The following is an 18398-nucleotide window of genomic DNA, read 5'->3' as shown; positions in this document are numbered from 1 at the left end:
AACTCATGTTTGATAGCTGGTCCTTCCTTCCAAAAGCATTTGACCTTTATGAACTTATTCTCCACTGACACATCAAATTCCATTCTCAAAAGCTTCCTGGGCCAGCTGCTTCACGAAGGGGTAGCTGTGAGCATGGGTCCTTTGTTAGATTCTCTCACATATGTGCATGGACCAATCACCTCCTTACAGTGCATGGAATTGGAAAAATGGGGGCACTAGAGAGAACTTGAGGGCTATGCTCTTTCACACCACTGCTCTGCTAGCCAACTGAGTGTCCTAACCAGATGGGTCCCCTCAAAAATAGCAGAGCTGAGTGGTGTAGGCACCGAGGTGTTCTTCTGAACAAAGTGACTTAATCCTGGAAGAGTCAGCTACCTGAGAACAAGATGTTCTCATCCATTAAGCCAGAAGCTTTCTAAAAGTGAGAACTGTGCAATACTAGGCTGCTAATAAAAGCACTGTGCCTACTGTGCTCTGTGCTGCCCAGAAAATCCATAAGTACCATGTTCGGTTCTGCAAAGGACCCTGAAGAAGCAGTCTTCTGAACTGGAGTGCTGCCAAAGGAAAGTGACAAATATGCTATAAGGTTGAGAGGCTGGGCCTGTTTCCTGTCATGGGCCACTGTGGAGAGCTATTACTCTGGAGGCAAGACACACAGGGACTACAGACAACATTGTTTAGTGGGTTCACAAACCTCAGTGGGTTTGTAGCCCTCCAGGTTAAGAAGCTCAGCTGTGGAACCACATCACAAGAGGAATCACTGAGCAAACTGGGTAGATTTAGCCCCCCAAATGAAGTAAAAGTCCAAAGACAGACTTGAGAAAATGTGATAGCTATGTTCTGATAGTTTGAAGGTGCTGGCAAGAGGAAGAGAGAGGAAAGAAGTTACCAAAAAACTGTTTTCAGCTTGATATAAAAAATGTTCTGATGAGACATGTTCGGCAATGGAATGGGCAACTTTAGGAGACAATGTCTTGCTGAGGAGAGTTATACACTCAAGGGGGGAGACAGAACTAGATGATCTCTAAGGTCCCTTATCCCTTCTGACCTTGCATTTCCTCTCACCCATGAATGTTTTTGTCTCTGTCACTGAGATGCTTCCTAGTTCACTGCAGACCAGAATCACAATCTTACCAACAAACAAACCCCAAAAGGCAAGAACAGACTGGAGGTGGCCTCAAGATCCAGATAACCTGACCCCTCACTCCATTCTCACCTAAGTCATCAAGTTTTACCATCCCCATTACCAGGGCTCTCAGGGTTTGGATAAGGACAGCTATTTAATCTGATAAAATAATCTGCATTAATGGGATCATGAATGCTCATGAATTAATGTGTTACCTTCCCAAGTGACATATTTGCATTTTAACAGAGGTCTTCTGGAGATAATGCCTTAACTCAAAGGAGAGATTAATGTTGAAATTTCGACTGTTTGGCACTCTAGCAAAGGAGATATTTTTTGGAAAGGGAAGCTTTTTCCAACCTTCATAGCAGACCATCTGCTAGAAGAGGAAAAAAACCTGTTCCTGCCCTTGAGGGGTTTACAGTTTATAGAGTTGGGGAATTACAATGGCTAACAATTATTGAAACTCCACCAAGGGCTAAATAAATATTATTTTTGAATCCTCAACAAAATTCTCTGATTAGGTATTTTGCAGATAAAGAGACTGGGCCTCGGAGAAGTTAAGTGACTTAGGACTGCATTTCATTGACTGGAAGGTACCATCAGGTATAAGATACAACATTTTTTCAGGTTTCCCTAAGAAAGAAAAAAATGTTGCCAATTAAATGACAGTGCACTATGGATAGTAAGAAGCATTTCAGTTTCAGAAATGTTAAAAATACGTCTTTGAAACCGTGAAATACAGTAAGTGGTAAGGCTGGCTCCAGAGTACACTTTCTGCCTAATGCTGTTTATAGAACTCAGATGGGAAATAGCTGGGGAACACTTTGATATAATAGTATAATAGCAAGTACATATTAATATTTTAAAACAAAATGGTTACACAAATACCCAAAAGATTGCAGACTGAGTCTGAGGTCAATGGCAGGACATGTTGCAGGGGGGCAGGAACTCTAGTGGTGAGAGAAACATAGACAATATTTACAATAGATGGATCAGGCCAGGCTGTGTGTGAGGCAGGCGGTGGGGGAGGGATAGCAGGTAGCTACTAACTCTGTATGTCAGCTTTTGAGGATATGGCATACTGGCTGGCTTAGCTAAAGTGAAAGGGCTAATTAGGGACATTATAGGAGATACCTTAGTGAGATACAGAAGGGAAGGCAAGTGAATTGGCAGATGGTCCTTGAAGGTCAGTGCTGTGGTTTTAATATGAGTAGTGTCCCCAAAGGTCCATATGTTAACGGCTTGGCCCGCCGGATAATAGTATTGGGAGGTTCTGTGGACCTTAAAGAGATGGGCCCTTATGGGAGGTTCTTAGGACATTGGCAGCATGCCCTGGAAAGCAATTGTGGGACCCTGGTCTCTTCCTCTTTTTTCTGCTTCTAGCTCATGTTGTGAGTGGTTTGTTCCTCTGTGCACTCTCATCAAAATGTGCCACACTCTCCAGAGTCTCAAAGCAATGGAGGCACCAGATCTTGGACTGGAACTTCCAGAACCATGAGTCAAATAAACCTTTCCTCTTTATAAGTTAATTGCCTCCAGTATTTTATTATAGTGTTGGTAAGCTGACTAATACAGCCAGGATGAGAGATTTGTTTAATATCATGGAGAGGGGACAAATGTGGATTCTTGTGTTAATCCCAACATACTAAGAAAAGGTTATGCTGGCCACTAGAATGAATTAAAGCTTTCAGCCTCGAAGCCAGGGGGCTTCCTAAAGGAGCAAAGAAACATCATGGCAAGAGAATTACATTATCAGAGGGAGCAGAGTTCCAGGGCATTATGCATCTTGAACTCCCAGCCCTCTCTTGATGTCATTTCCTTATCTCTAGGTGTATCATTCCTCACTCAAAGAAGAAGTTGCAGAGCCATGGCCGCATAAGGCACAAAGCCTCAATCCCTGCTGTTGAAGCATGAGCCCTCCTCCCCTCAGCCATGGGGGGAGCTACAGCCTGGATGGTATGCAGCTCACCCTCTCTCTCCAGCTACTCACCAGTGTTTGTGGTGAACCTACAATATGTGTTTGGCTGTCCTGGAGAATACATGAATGAAAGAGGCACCAAGAAAGCTCACTCTCTAGCTGGATAGAAAGGTGAACACATAGAAAGCCACAGCAATATGGGACAGTAGAATTAGGTGCTGAATTGTGGTGAAAAACTGGTTCAGATTCCAAAAGGAGGAGGAATTGTGCGTACTTTTTCCTCTATATTTTTATGTTCTCAAAGGTACTTTTATAGCCAGGGAAAAGGTATAATTTAAAGAGGGAGCATCCGTTGAAGGCTAGAATAATCAGGAGAGGCTTCACACCACAGGCTGGACTTGAGCTTGTTGCTTAGAGGATATGATGAAAGCATTTTCAGAGGCAGAGAAAAGGGAGCCACTGTAGGCTGGGGGAGCAGCAGAAGATGACTATAGAGAGAGGAGTAAGCACAGAGTGAGATATAGTAGGGTAGGTAGAACAAGGAGATAGGAGAGCCTGGGGGTGAGAAATAAGTGAGACAGTGATTTTTAATAATATTAATATGCAGTATTAGCCTATTTTTCATTGCTATAACAAAATACTCAACACAGGCTACTATATGAAGAAGAGATTTATTTAGCTCACAGTTTTGAAGGTTTAAGTGCTCACCTCTGATGATGGCCCTCTTGCTGCGAGTCTTGAGGTGGCATAATGCATCACATGGCAAGAAATAGGGAGTGTGTGCATGTGTGTTTCTGGCCTCATTCTCTCTCTTTATAAAGCCATCAGTATGTTTCCATAAGGACTCTACCCTGATGACCATATCTAATACTAATCACCTCCCAAAAGCCCCTCCTCTGAATACTACAGTCAGACTAAGTTTCCATCCTCTTAACAGCTCACAATGGGGATTAACTTTCAACACATGAACCCTTGGGGGACACACTCAAACTATACCCAAACCACAGCAAGTTATATGTGTGTATAACATATAAGTGTTATACATTTATGTATATATAACAGTAAATCCCAGCTGTTGAGGCAGACCTCAAGATCCCAGGGAGAGGTGCTTCTTTTTGATATAGGAAGCAAAAGGGCACTATTATAGGCTTTGGAGCAAGGAGTGACATTATGAAAGATGTTTTAAGGAGATTCCTTGGGCAGCAGCATTGAAGGATCACTTGGCAGGGAGGAGGAGGCTGAAAGCAGAGAGACCAGTTAGGAGCCTGTTGTAGTAAAACAGGCGTGAGGTTATGAGAGCTTGGGTTATGATGGTGGCAGTGGGAATGGTCAGGAAGAGGTGGATACATGAGGTGCCTGTGGGAGATGAACTCTAAGACATGGTAATGACTGACTGGAGCAGGGAGGATGTGACTGATTCTAGGCTCAACCAACCCTTGGGCTACTGAAAAAGTGATGGGGTCATTGATAGAAGGAAAAGGAGCAGGGCCTGGGGAAGAATGCAAAGGGAAAATTTGGAGAGGAGAACCTCAGTTTTGTTTTAGCTGTGGTGAATTCAAAATGATGGTAAACCCCCAAAAGGAAATGTCCTCAAAGGTAACAATGAAAGGGAACTGGAGCTCAGGTTAAAGGCCAGGTTTGATCATTTTCAGCAATCACCTAGAACTCCAAAGCAAGGCAAGCTATATTTAGACTAAGTGTGGAAACCTCTAAATGGGTTGAGGGGAGAAAAAAAAAACAGTCCCAACCACCAATTCTGGTTTAGACTTTGCAGCTGACAATCTCTAAACTATGTGGCAGCAGCAGGCTGGTGGGCCTGTTTAAAGATCCTTCTCCTTTTTCTGTCAGTGAGTGATGTCCCTACATTTTAGAAAGATTACTGCTAGACTGTAAGTGATGAGATGAATATGGAACAACATTTGCTTTATTAATCATATCTGCATTCTTTGCAATTTCACTGATGGTGGCAACAGAGCCAGTGTGATGCACAGAATCCTCGCCAGCCCTGTGAGTGGTCTGGTTTTCTGAGATCCAGCCCACAAAAGCAAGATTCAGACTTTTGGTCATCTTGATACAGAATCAAAAGCAAGCCTCATATAAAAATCTACTGGGTACCTCAGTTTCCCCCTGCATCTGAAACTGATTTGCTTGGTTCCTGGTGAAAAGTGGGATGATAGAGAACAATTATGTTAGGGAAAAATGAATAGATCAAATATAATACTTGGGAAATAAACAGTGAATGCAAATTTCCAAACTGAGAGGATCTTGACACTTTCTTGGTTGACTAATGCAGTTGTTGCCACCATGCCCTCTTCTTTCTGCCTCTAATGGGTTTTTCTTGAGAAGGGTAGTAAATATGACAATCATCCTAGTCATCAACTTGCACTCCCTCTTCTGAATCCCTCAACCTCACTTGCATAAGCATTTTCCATTCTGGACACCTGGTCACTTCTCAGACACCCTTCTCCCAACCATTACCCCTACCTCACATCAGCGATCAGAAGACTAAACAGAAATCAAAACAGAAACTGTCAGCAGGGAAATGCTGGAGGCCACTTGTCAACAGACTAGGCAGTGTGTGTGTGTGTGTGTGTGTGTGTGTGTGAGAGTGTATGGTGCGGTGTTCATCAGCTAGTCCAGCCACTTGTTCCTCTGTTTCCCCAGTGATTTTGGATCAGCAGCAAATAGAGGGCCGTTTGACTGGGTGGTCCTGCTCCAAGAGCAGAGCTCCCTTGGTGGTTAGGAGCCCACAGCCCAGGCAGACTTGTTCTACTCATTCATCTTTATTTTTAAAATTTTTATTTTTATTAATACATGTTTGCAGTACATAATGATTTCATTCATTGTGGTCATTCATCTTTAGAAAGCAACATATTGTCCCACAAGAAAAGCCAGTAAAAGGGGGCTAAAATCTCACACACATCCCTTTATCTGCATTTTTTTCCAACCCAGAGATGGAGGACTTGGCATAGACATCTGCCCAGAGCTGACATTCAGTGGGCTGAGTAGGGAGGAGAGAACTGGCACAGGAAGAAAAGCAAGCAGGCAGAGGCCTCTACTGTTACTCTCCCACCTACCTGTGGACTTCTCACTGAGTTCTCCATACCGGCTGGAACACCAGGGCTCCAGCTGGCAGCAAAGTGCTGTGGTAGCTCTTGCCACATCCAGGCACAGGTGTGACCTACACTGGGACAATTCCCAAGTGCTCAGAGGTGTTTTCTAACTGATTCTACCAGAGAAGTTGAAATATGTCTCCTGCCTCTCAGCAGGTATCAGAGATCTTGGGGGCTTGAAGCAGAACAGGTATGCAGGCAGCGTCTGCCTGTAGCCTCCCTGTTGGGGGATGTAGTACTCAGTCCCTTAGCCCTCATCTCCTCTTCATTCTGCACCCAGATTCCTCACTGCTCACTCTTTCAAACCACAGCCTTAAAAGGCTCTGTGCAGATCTATGCTATTTGGGATGGTTAACCCATTGCCATCTTAGTTCCATGAGAATCTGCCCCTGAAGGCCCTGAGGGTATGAGGTATTCAAGCTGAGATGGAGGAGGGAGCTAGACAAAACAAGCCAAGACAACCTACCTGGTGGTTTACTAGCCATGCCAATGCCATAAATTCTTCTTGGATTTGACCCTCCTCTTCATGCCCACTGCCACCACCCTAATTACCTATCACTATGATTGCTGTAGTATCTAACAAGCTAGCTTCATATCTTACCCTATCTCAGTTGATTCTGCTTCCTAACATATGGCTGACCATCCTAAAACACTGTATGTAATTCTCCAATAGCCTTATAGAATCTCCCCAAGTCCAAACTACTCATTCTGACATCAAAAGCCCTCCAAATCTGGGTGTCCCTCAGTCAGCCAAGCATGTTTTCCCACTCTGCCTCTATATCCGTCTTCTCCTCTAGTCAGATCCCATTTTGAGCCTTCCTTGATCATACTCGAACCATCTGTACCTCTAGTCTTTCCCCCCGCCCCGCACTGTTCCTTTCCCTTGGAAGCCTGCTCTTTTGCTAGCCAACAATTTCAATCTTACACCTTTTACAAAATCAAACTCAAGTTCAACCTCTTCCAGGAAGCATTCTCTCTGTTCTAGCCTACATTCTCAGTCTCTCTGAGTTCTGAAACCTTATGGTACTTCCTGTTTGAAGCAAATAATGTGGCATCTAATTGTTTTCCCATCTTGCATTATTCTTACTTGCTTCACACTATATATATTATTTTCTGTTAAATTATGAATTTCTAAAGAGAAGAGCCTTTGCTTTCCCCTTCTCACCATAATGTGAGCATATGCTAGGCCAGGAGTGCTCGATAGACTTTGGTTCACATTGTAACTCCAAAATGAAGCCAGGATGAGATAAATGAAGACCCTCTAAGGATCCCCTCTGTCTGTGCCCTCCCCTTTTTCAAAAAATGTTCAGGCAGCAGAGGCTGCCCAGAGGCCTCTGCAGCCAATCTGCTGTCAGATTCTAACTTCCTGAACACTCCCACCTCCTAAGCTTTTCTGAGCGATCAATAATGTTGCTTAAGTGATCAATCTGAGACACAATGGGCTTCAGGGGCCAGCATTTGATTAACTCCAGAGAATAAATGCATGCTGGAAGAGACAGAGCAGGGAGGGAGGAATTGAAAAGAAAGCAAGAAGAAAGATGAGCTGGAAAAAGGGAGAGGGAGAGAAGGTTTTATGAATGAGGATATGATAGGATGGAGCTGAGAGTAGTTTTCACCTGATATGATTCAACAGCCTAAGCAATTTCTTATTGAGGTGACTAAATAATTCTGGGGATTTCTTGGAGACCAATAAATAGCCTGGAGCTGCTGGGAAATTTTTGACTTTGGCAGAAATACTGTTGCTCTGGTCTACCAAGGGTCCATGCATGCCCCTTACAGAATGGAGAAATGAGTGTGGGATAGAGACTTCAAGGAATCTAAATGAAGGACTTGGTCTTGAGTCTACAGAAATCCCAAGTTAAAAAAAACCCAAAAAACAGAAATCCCAAGTTCTGGCATCCTCTATGTCTCCATCTTAGCCCAATGGGTCAGAAAGCCATGATGATGTGGGACAGTAGGCTGATCTTCATGGCAATATCGAATTACTTTCTCTCTGCCTGGTGGTGTACATGATATCTTTCTTCTTAAACAAAGAAGAAGTTCCCTTTGGAATTTTTTTCCAGAGGGCCTGAATATCTAGCTATATTAAATTTTCTGGAAAGATAGTGTTATCTGGAAAAAAAAAACAGAGCAGATGGTTTCTTACTGTGAGAAAGTTTGTCCTTTAATCTACCCCGATTTCTCCTGCTATCATTAAAAACTCATCCTTCACATATGAAGGCATCATTACTCTCCCCATTATACAGACTCAAGGCCTGGAAATCATCTTTGATTCTTCCTCCTTCCTTACCCCATTCATTCATGGTAGGTAAGGCAGGTTTCTTCTACCTTCAAATCCATCTGCCCACCTTCTTTTATTTCCATCCCTCTATTGGAAGAACCTCCTAACTGGTCTTCCTGTCTCCAGGATGACTTCTTTTTAATCAATCTTTGATAGGGGGAAAAAGACAAAAAGAAAAGTAAACATGAATTTTATCAAGTCCAACTTCCATTTATAGAAAATAAGAGGACAGCAAAACAACAAATAACAATAAGAGGACATACTAGAATAAAAGACAAACCAGAAAGAGGGGTATTGTGCAGAACAACTGGCTTAATTTTTCTAACAAGTCGAAGAAAGGGGGCTGTTGAAAAGACCTGAAAAGAAAGAACAGCCAAATGTAATGCATGGGACGTTTTTTGGATTTGGATTGAAGCAAGCTAACTGTAAAACATGCTTTGAAATAATTGAAGATGTCATGTTTTGAGATAATTGAAGATGTTTGATTAAGGACTATGTAGTGGATAACACAAAAACATTATTGTTACTTTTGTTAGATGTGTTAATGTTACTGTAGTTATGTGAGAAAACGTCCATTTTTAAGAAAGGCATAAAGAAGTATTAGGGACGAAATGACATGATTGATTCTTAGAATCTCTTTTCAAATACTTCAGCAAAGAAAAAAGGACAAATGAAGTGATTATGGCAAAGTCTTGATAATTACTTAATGTGGATAATGGGTATATGGGTATTAATATACCATTTTTTCTATTTATCGAGGTTGAAAATGTTCATGAGTAAAGAATAAAAACAAGCCAGTGTGGTGATACATGTCTGTAATCCTAGCACTCTGGGAGGCTGAGGCATAAGATATCAAGTTACAGCCCAGTCTGGGCAATTTAACAATTTAGCAAGACCTTTTGAGTGTGTGTGTGTGTGTGTGGGTGTGCGTGCGTGTGTAGGGTAAGGATACAACTCATTGTGAAGGCCCTGGATTCAATCCCTAACATTGCCAAGATTAAGGAAGGCCCTGGGTTCAATCCCTAACACTGCCAAGATTAAGGAAAAAAAGAAGAAACAAAGAAAGAGAGAGAGAAATAGTCATTTACTATACTGCGGTCTACCTTCCTAGTCCTGATTTCCATACCTATCTTATTTCCCTATGACACAGCTGCCCCATGTCCTTGGTTAAGTTATTTTTGTTTGAATTTCCTTCCTTTACTTACACATTGATTCATCTCTTCATTCAATAAATATCTATTAAGCGTCTTTTCTTTCTATTCACTAGGTACTGTAAATGTAGAGATGACTAAGAATGAAAACAAGGAGCCTCCTTTGTCTTTAGATTCTTCACAGCAACTAGCACAGTGCCATGCATGTAATAGATGCTCAATAAATGCTTATTGAACTAATGTGCAGGGGGAGGTAGTAGAATCCCTAACTCATGTGAATCAACAAATATTCAATCCAATTCAACAAATGTTTATTGAATATCTACTCTATATAAGACATTGTGTGCTATACAGATTTTTTTAAAAGATGAAAAACACCAGGCTCTTTGGTCATTGAACTAATAATGTAAATAAGAAAAACATATATAGGAAATTATATTTGCGCATGAAGAATAGATGCCTTAAGGATTCAAGAAATACTATGGAATGTCTCAATAATGTACCTGTGAAATGTATTTTAGAGACAGTAAGAGCCAGAGGAGTTCAGCGGAGGGAGGGAGGGAAGGAGAGAGAGAGATATATATATCATTTCAGTTTAGAATGACGAGAGAAGACTTCAGAGAGAAAGTGAGCTTGAATATAGAGTTGAAGGATAGGTATAGTGGCATTTGTATAAGACAGGAACATAGGCAGAGAGGAGAGGGCACTCCTAGTGAGTGGAATGGCATGAATGAAAACATACACATAAATAATGTAGAAAAGATGCATTTAGGAGACTCTGAGGAAAGAAACATGGCTGGAGTTGAGGGTACATGTAGAATTGTGTCTCTCAAGTATGCTGAGTGCATCAGAACCATTTGGGAGAGCTTGTGAAATTCATATTCCTGGATTCTAGCTCCCATACCTACTGAATCAGAAGCTCAGGAGATAGGACCCAGGCAGCTGCATTATAACAAGACCTTTCAAGTGATTTTATGACACATTAACGTGAGAATCAGTGATATGCACAAGGAGTAAGAAATAAGGTTGGAAGAATACATAAGGTTAGGCCATTCAAAGAAGGCCTTCAGGACAGGCTAAGGAGGTAAAATTTTATCCCACAGCCAATCAGTTGTCACCCTCTAGGAACACTGATCAGAAGTGTCATAAATAAAGGGTACTTTGGCATGTTAATCTGTCAGGCATGTGTACTATGGGCTGCAAAGGAAAGACTAGTGCAGTGTGGACATGAAGTAGTGGCAGGGGGCAGAGTGGACTGCAGTGGTCAGAAGTGGTTCTTGTTTCTAGCCTGGGAGACTAGAAGGCTTGTGGTAACAGAAAGATCAGAAGAGCAAGTCACTTTTGAGAGAGAATTAGATAGATGATGGCACACACCATCCAAGGGGAAATGTCCAGCTGGTAGCTGAAAACACAGGACTGAACTTCAGGAGCAGGGTTAAGTCTGGGCTAGAGAAGTGGGGAAGGCAGGTAGAGAGGTGCTAGGGGAAATCCCTGACAGTTGTGCATCCTTGCCAATAAAGAAAGGAGGAAGCAGGAAGATTTGGAGAACACCCAGATTTGAGGGGTAGAAGGAGGAAGTAGGAAGAAAGGAAAAAAAAGGGGGAATTACCAAGGTGGAAAGACACCTATACAGTATGACAGGCAGAGAACTCTTTCATAATCTGGGAATGGCTAGAGTGGCTAATGCCAGAGTGAGGCTGAGGCTCAGAGAGAGGTCCGTAGCTATAGTACGTTCCAAGAAACCTGCTGATGTGCACACACCTGCTCAGGCTCACGTTCATTAACACAAACATACAAACAGGCTCCTGCATATACAGATAGCCTCTCCTTTCTCTGTCTCTCCTTTCCCCACCCCTACGTCACACACATACTCGTTTCTGGCTCATTTTCTAACTGCTAAGGAGTAGGTGCTAGTGTGCCATTCGGCTGTTAATGTTCCATTGTATGATTGGTGTTTCTCATCTCAGAAAAGGGAGTGTTGCCTATCATGGGTGGAAAACAATACAGAACCCCAAGATTGCTGTCTTTTTTTCTTTTTGGTACTGGGCATCAAACTCGGACCTTGAGCTTCCGAGGTAGGTGGTGGAACCGCTGAGCTAAATCCCCAGCCCTTACTGTCTTTTGTTTTTAGCAATTCAGCTGAGGGGGAACTGAAAAGGAGGAAAGATGGTGTGTTTCTCTCCACTTGCTCCCTACACTACCACCTTGATCCTGGCTCTCAGATTTCCCAATAGACTGAAAGGTCCAGCTCATTTTGACAGCATTTCATTTTGGCTGCAGAAAATACAAGAGGACATTTTCCTTTCTGAATTTATGGTAAGGAGGAAAATAGAAGTCCTTGAAAGAAGAGCCAGATTTGAGTTTTCTGCTGCGAATTCTAATGGCTTTGAGTTGGGCCCTCAAACTGAAGCTGACTTGGGTGTGGCTTCCTCCCAGGGACCTGTCCAAGGTCAGTGTTCTCATCCAGGATCAATGATCACCTAGTCCCCCTAGAAGTGATTGCTAGGGCCTATGTGAAGGCATAAGGCTTTGGAAGCCAAGCTTGTCTGAATGAGCCCCACTTTCTACAATTTGATCCAGGTATATATGGTGGTCGTGTGTGTGTGTGTGTGTGTGTGTGTGTGTGTGTTTGTTTATGGCTTTAGCTAGCTGGAGGCCCCCAAAAGATCAGAGATCATTCCTCCCTTGCATTATTGCTACTTCCTCTGGGCACCTTGCCCAGGCTGACCACTGAGCCCAATCATTTACGCAGAGTTGGTGGAGGGGTGGGGGGAGTGCTTCTGTGGTCCTACATCCACCCATGCTCCCTCCAAGGGCTGAAGTGGGATTACTGTGGTAGGGTAGTGCTGGCAAATGCTTCTTCTCTTCCACCTATACCCTCACCTCTCCTCCAGGACTGTAGCTGCCTCACCCCATTTCCATCTCCACCCCTAGTGGCTTGCCTAGCCTGTGGCTGTCATCAGCAATTCCAAAGCTTTCTTCTTGTATATTTTTAACCTATTACTGCTTCCTAAGAATGTCATTGGTGGCAAAATCCCCCAGCCTAGCCACACAGCTCATTTCTCAAGACCTTTAAACTCCAGCAGGTACCAGGACTTACCAGAGGGACAGGTCCCTTGCCTGATTCAAGATGGGTCCCCAGCCTTCTCCCCTAAGAGAGTAGAAGCTCCATGGTGCTGTACATAGCCATAGTACCAACAACACTGCTAGCTTGTTCTTATGGGGTCACTTGCTGGCTTCAGGCCTAGAACTTGGCCTCTGCAGGATGGCTCTGATCTGTAAGATGGTCAGAGCCAGGACCCTGGGGCACTCACCCCCTACTCCAGCCATTCTCTCCCTGGTGGCCTTCAGCCTATGCTTGTAGACAATTATGGTGGGTGGTGGGTAGTGGTAAGAGAGACGGGAGGATATCTCCACATGCAGCATTGAGTGTTTCTTTCCTGCTTAGGTCATGTCCCCTCCCTTCTCAGAATCCTGCAGTGGCTCCCGATTGCCTCTCAACTCAATTTAAACCTTCTCTCTGTGGGCCTCAAAGCCCTCCATAATTACATCCCACCTTCCCACATCGCCACTCCTACATGCACGATCGTGCATAATTCGGACCCAGACAGAGAGCAGACAGACGACACTGTCCACAGATGCTCCCGGCTTGAGTCCTGCCATAGGTGCCTGAAAGCCCCACAAACAGAGCCACTCCTCTGCCTCCTTTAAAAATGGCAAATGTGACGTGTGAGGTATAGGCAGTAAACATCTATCAGTTATTAACACCTAGCCCCATAGGGATTCTGCCAACAGGTTTGACCAAGTAGGCAGCAAAGCCTGGTCTAAATGGTCTAAGGGGGTGGGGGAAAGAACCCAGAGGAGCTTCAAGTGGCCCAGGGGAGGGGCAGGAGCCAGGAAGGGGCTCTGACACTGAAGCTATCTCTGTCATAATTTTACCAAAGGCTACTGTCTGACTGGCGCCTACTTAAATCAGTCAAACCCACTGTTTTGCCCATCCCACCCAACCTTGCTTCCCCCTCCATGCACATTACATACATACACATTACATCTTATTTCACCTTAGGGGTAACCTCAGGCCAAGTTTGCTGAGTTTGAATTGGTCCTGTCATACACTCAAAAATAAGCCATGAAATTTGGTAGACGCAGCATGTTTGCTTGGGCATCGCCAAGTCTTGTTGAGGTCTCCTGGGGGAGGGGAGGGGCTGAGTAGTTTTTACTCAGTGGAAACTACAAAGACTTCCCAGGAAAGCTCTGGCGGCTCCCAGGAAGCTGGGAACTGGGTTCTCCTGGCTTCTCCCACAGTGAGCTTGACAGGCAGGGAAGGGAGGGAGGGGCAAGGTCTTTCAGCTGAGGGCTTCCTTAGCATAATTGCCAGACTACCCAGGGCCCTCTAGGCCCAGGCGTGAGTGCTGTTTACCCGAGTCTCCAGCTGGGAAAACTCACTTGGCGCTTTGCTCTGAGTTAGCATAGAGTACCCAAACCTCCACTCTCAGAAGGGCGCCCCCAAGGGAGCCTTGCTCTTACAGCAGTTTCTCCAAGGGCAGCACTCCAGAGACAGCCCCGCCCTCCCTAAGAGCTGCAGGATGCTGAGACCACCCCAGTGGGCTCTAGGGCTCTGCAGCTGGCCAAGATGCCTAGGGGAGGTCTAGGTCTGGCAGAATCCAGTGTTTACTGTGATCAAGGGCTCTTTAGTGGCAGCTGCATGGGTGGGAATATCACCTGCTTCTGGGGCAAGGTGTCAAGCATTTGTCCCTGCAGTGGTTTCAGTGTGTGTATATGTGTGTGTGTGTGGGAGGTGGGTGTGTGTGTGTGCAGTAAGCCCAGTTGCTCAGATGTGGAGGGGCACGACCACAGGAGTTGGGCGTGCTTTACACCAGAATGGAGTTCTTAAGGGCCCTGGTGGAGGTGTCCACCAGTAAGCTTAAGGGGTGCAGTGACTGTGAGGGTGGGGGGAGCAGCAGGAACTGGATCTGCAGTAATGTGCAGCTGCCTTGTAGTTTCTCAGGGACACTGAGCAAACATATACACACTCTCCAAGCTTCAAAGCACCAGACTGGGAAGAATATGTGAGTGTGTGTGTGTGTGTGTGTGTGTGTGCATGTTTTAGCAGTGCTGAAGGGTGTGCATGTAGCTGTATACATGTTTGGGTGACTGCTTTATTAGCATCCTAGTGGGAGGGGGCAAGTGTAGCTCTGCATGTGTGTGTGTTTCCTCTTTGGATGGGGGTGACTGTGGTTGAGCGCCCGGGAAGGTGGTGCTGCCGCGCGCGCTGGAGCGCGCTTATGTGTATACGCGAGCGTGTGCGCGCACGCGCGTGTCCGTGTCCGCTTGTGAATATGGCCCCGGAACCACGCACATGCTTCAGACAGCTGTTTCTGGCAACCCTGGGGCTCAGGCTTCGCCGGGCACCTCAGCTAAGTGGCCATCTCCCAGCAGTCAGGCCCCGCATCTCGACAGCTCTCTCAACTGTGCCCACAGCCCCGGCACGCACACAAAGGCTCTATAATGAACGCCCTACACTTCCCTGCGCTCAGCTCCTCACCCGGCACCCTCGGTGGCCAAGGTGAGCCCGCCAAGCCAACGACTCACCGGGGCAGTGGGCATGCAGCCAGCTGCTCCCCTTGCCCGCCCAAACTCCAGGCAGCCGGACGCTCGGCGCCCCCCACCCAGTGCTCAGCTCCAAGGACTTCCAAGCGCCAGTAGCTCCCAAGCTAGCCCCGGGCGGCCCGCCCCCGCTGCCACCCACCCCTGGCCGGGCTGAGACTGCAGGCGCGCCCCCCTGAAGGCAGCGCGCTTCTTACCTTCCTCTTCTTCCTTCTCTGCCTCAGTGGCGCGGCAGCTGCGGCGCACCGGCAGTGGCTACGGCGGCGGGACTAGGGCGCCCGTACCCCAGAGCTCGGCACAGGCGTGGGGCTCAGTGGCGCCGGGCGGAGAGGAGGGCAGAGATTGGCGGGGCGGCCGCAGCTGGCCCGGGACGCGGGGAGCTGGCGCGCAGGCGGCAGGCTGCGGGCAGGCTGGCAGCGGCGTGCGCGGGCTCCTCGGGCAGGTTCCATGGCTGCGCCGCGGGCGGCACCATCGCCGTGGCTCGCTCCTCGCTTTCTCGCTCCGGGAGTGCGGCAGGCTGCGAGGTGACGGAAGGCAGCGAAGCAGCCGGACGGTCGAGGAGGGGAGGGGAGAAGGGGCGGGGGGGGAGGGGAGAAGGGGCGGGGGGGGGAAGGGGAAGGGGAGGGCGGAAGAAAGAGGGAAGTGCAGAATGAGGGGCCTCTCCGGGAGCCTCCAGACCCTCGAGTGTTGGCGTCGGTTTCCCCGAATCGGAAAGCTGCTTAAAGGCGCAGCTCCTGGCTCGGGTCACAACTAAAAATAAACACAAAATTGACAGTTGAGGAAAGACTCTCCCAAGACACGTCCCAGCAACCCAGCCACCCAGTCCGTCACTGCCTCACTTCTTGAACCAGACCGTTCGGGCTGGGCTCTGCCGGGAACTGCTGGCAGCTAAGAAGGCAAGCCAATTTCCAAAGTGAACCCAGGAAAGGGTGTGGGGTGAGGAAGAAACCGCGGAGAAAGAGCAGCGGGAAAACGCTAGCTTCGGGGACTTCATTCCTCGGCCCCCGACCTTGCCTCTCGCCCCTGCTTTGCTGGCCTTCTTCTGGGGATGCCCGCCCTGCAGCACCCCTCCTGATCACCACCGCCAACATCCACACGCACCTTGAGTTTCGGCTCCGGCTCCTGCTCCTAGCACCAGCGCCTCACCCCAGCACTGGAGCAAAAGCGGCTTGGAGCCCAGGCCCTGCCCAGGAGCCCACCTCAGTGAGAGCGCAGTCTGCCAGTTGGCAGAGGTCTGCTTAAAGCATGCGATTGGTTTGGTGAGGAGGGAAGGAGGTTAAGGTGTGTGTGCATGTGTGTTCACCAGCAGATAGAGGGAGGGTCCCCCTCCCTCCCAGGGAGAGCAGCTAGGCACACAGCACAGTGCCTGATGATCTCAGGACATTTTTAAGAGACATGCTGTGAATACTAAACACGTAGCAGCTGTGATTCAAGAGAAGCTCTTGATCTCCTAGCGGGCTCCGGATCCCTTCCCAGGAGTTTTGAGGAAGTAGAGGCCACTCTTCCTCCCCAGCTGAGCACGGCCTCAGTCGCCACTGGGACCTGGAAGCTGCACAGTGGTCTGGGAGGGCGAATTTGAGGCCAAGGAAGCAAGAAACAGTGGAGTTGAAGAGTCTCTGTAATGCCAAGTACATAGTGAATTTCCAAGTGTTGGGAAGTACCTTACCAGAGACAGCTAACACTGGTCATTTGGGCCTCAGGAGTTCTAAGGTGAAAAGTGAGCCCTCCTTAATTCCCCTGTGAGCCTTCCTTAAATGTCCTGGATTCTGGAAGGGATGGTGTTGGCAAAAGGAGACACATTCCAGTTAGAATCTTTTCCTCACCTCCAGCTTTATTGAAGCACTTGAATAAAGCCTCAGAAGAGGCTGGAGTGCTGCTGAGGGGCAATTGTGGGGCAGGAGGATGTTCTCCTAAGCTATGTAGGATTTCCAGAATACAGAGGACAGCTCCTAGTGCAGACTCTTGGCCATCCATCCACTGAGCACATGAGCACATATCTTCCTTCCTGGGCACTTCCTACTTTGAAAAAAAAAAAAACACAATGGAAATTCCCTGCATCTGGATACAAGTAACCTAGGCTGGGAAAACCATCTGATGGAATTACATAAAGCAGATCATGAGTGAAAGTGAAGACTTGAAGGGAAAAAATACATAGCACTGAGCAAACGGCAAACACAAAGCCAGACTCGCATTCAAAAAGGTGTTTTATGGAACACAACACAATCACAGGGACACACACACAGTCACATGTGGGGCCACAGACATGCGGAACTAGCCCTCTCCACACACACAAAGTCTAGCCAAAAAGTGACTCAGACCTAGTTTCTAATCCTTCCAAAGGAAAGAGGTGAAGTATTGGCCTCCCATCTCCAGAGACTGAGGAGAGAGCTGGGAAGCAGCTGTCCAGTATGCATGATAATATTGGCAGCCAGACAGTGCCTGGCTGCTTTCCTTGGGGTAGTGTCTCAGAAGATTGGATCCCCTGTGGGATTCCCTGATCCTCACCTGGGTCAGTCTTTATTATTAACAACACAGATACCAAGTTGATTTGTGTTTGTTCTTACAATACAAATGATGGGTTAATACTAACGCACATGCATTTTATGATTCTGATTACCCCTCCTCTGTTGCTTGTTAGGCTCACTCAAAGCATATGTCCAGGCTCCAGTCAATCTGCTGTGTGGGAAACAATAGTAAAGAATGGAGGTGTGTGTACGTGTGTGCGTGTCTGTGTGTGTGTGTGTGTGTGGTGGAGGTGGTATTGGGAGGGACCATGTCACTGGAAAAAGGCATTTATGAGGATTCTTGAGTGACCAGTGAGGCACTGTCTGGCCTACACTAGTGATTAAGTATGTGACTTTCAGAACCTGTTTATTTAGTGTTGTGACCTTAGGTAGGTCACATAAACCTCTCTGAGCCTTGCCTCTGGAGTGAAGATGGTGGCAGAACTTACACCGTAGAGTTATTGGAAGTGTACAATGTTCCAGTAAATGGTGCCAATAGTTCTTTTTCAAGACCAATTTGCCTCTCAGTCATCTACTGAGAACCCCTTTTATTCTTATTCTGCTTAATTCCAGACAGAATTTTCACCTTTTGTCACTCTTGGTCAGAGTGTGATCTCAAGCCTGCTTGCACACAGGCTGCTTTCAATTACAGGGGAAGACTCCCTGCAGAGAGAATCACATCGTAGGGCATCTTTGGT

The 18398-nt window shown here is 46.5% G+C and overlaps 1 protein-coding gene across 4 annotated transcripts in view; it reads right to left on the bottom strand.

Annotated features, from left to right (window-relative positions):
* Positions 1-16457, bottom strand: part of Frmpd3 (FERM and PDZ domain containing 3) — a 151292-nt gene extending 134835 nt beyond the window's left edge. For all 4 annotated transcript variants that reach the window (XM_087196731.1, XM_087196732.1, XM_087196735.1 and 1 more), the window contains exons 1-2: positions 16298-16457; positions 15394-15946 (exon numbers count right to left, since the gene is read on the bottom strand). The gene's annotated coding sequence lies outside the window, so the exon portion shown is untranslated. The remainder of the gene's footprint in view (positions 1-15393; positions 15947-16297) is intronic.
* Between the last annotated feature and the right edge of the window lie 1941 nt (positions 16458-18398).

Source organism: Heterocephalus glaber, unplaced genomic scaffold (assembly GCF_053883595.1).
Source record: "Heterocephalus glaber isolate CG9 unplaced genomic scaffold, H.glaber_assembly_v1.0 deba00001613, whole genome shotgun sequence".
Lineage (NCBI taxonomy): Eukaryota > Metazoa > Chordata > Mammalia > Rodentia > Bathyergidae > Heterocephalus > Heterocephalus glaber.
The sequence above is the reverse complement of the archived record's forward strand: the minus strand, read 5'-3'. Positions and strand labels throughout refer to the sequence as shown.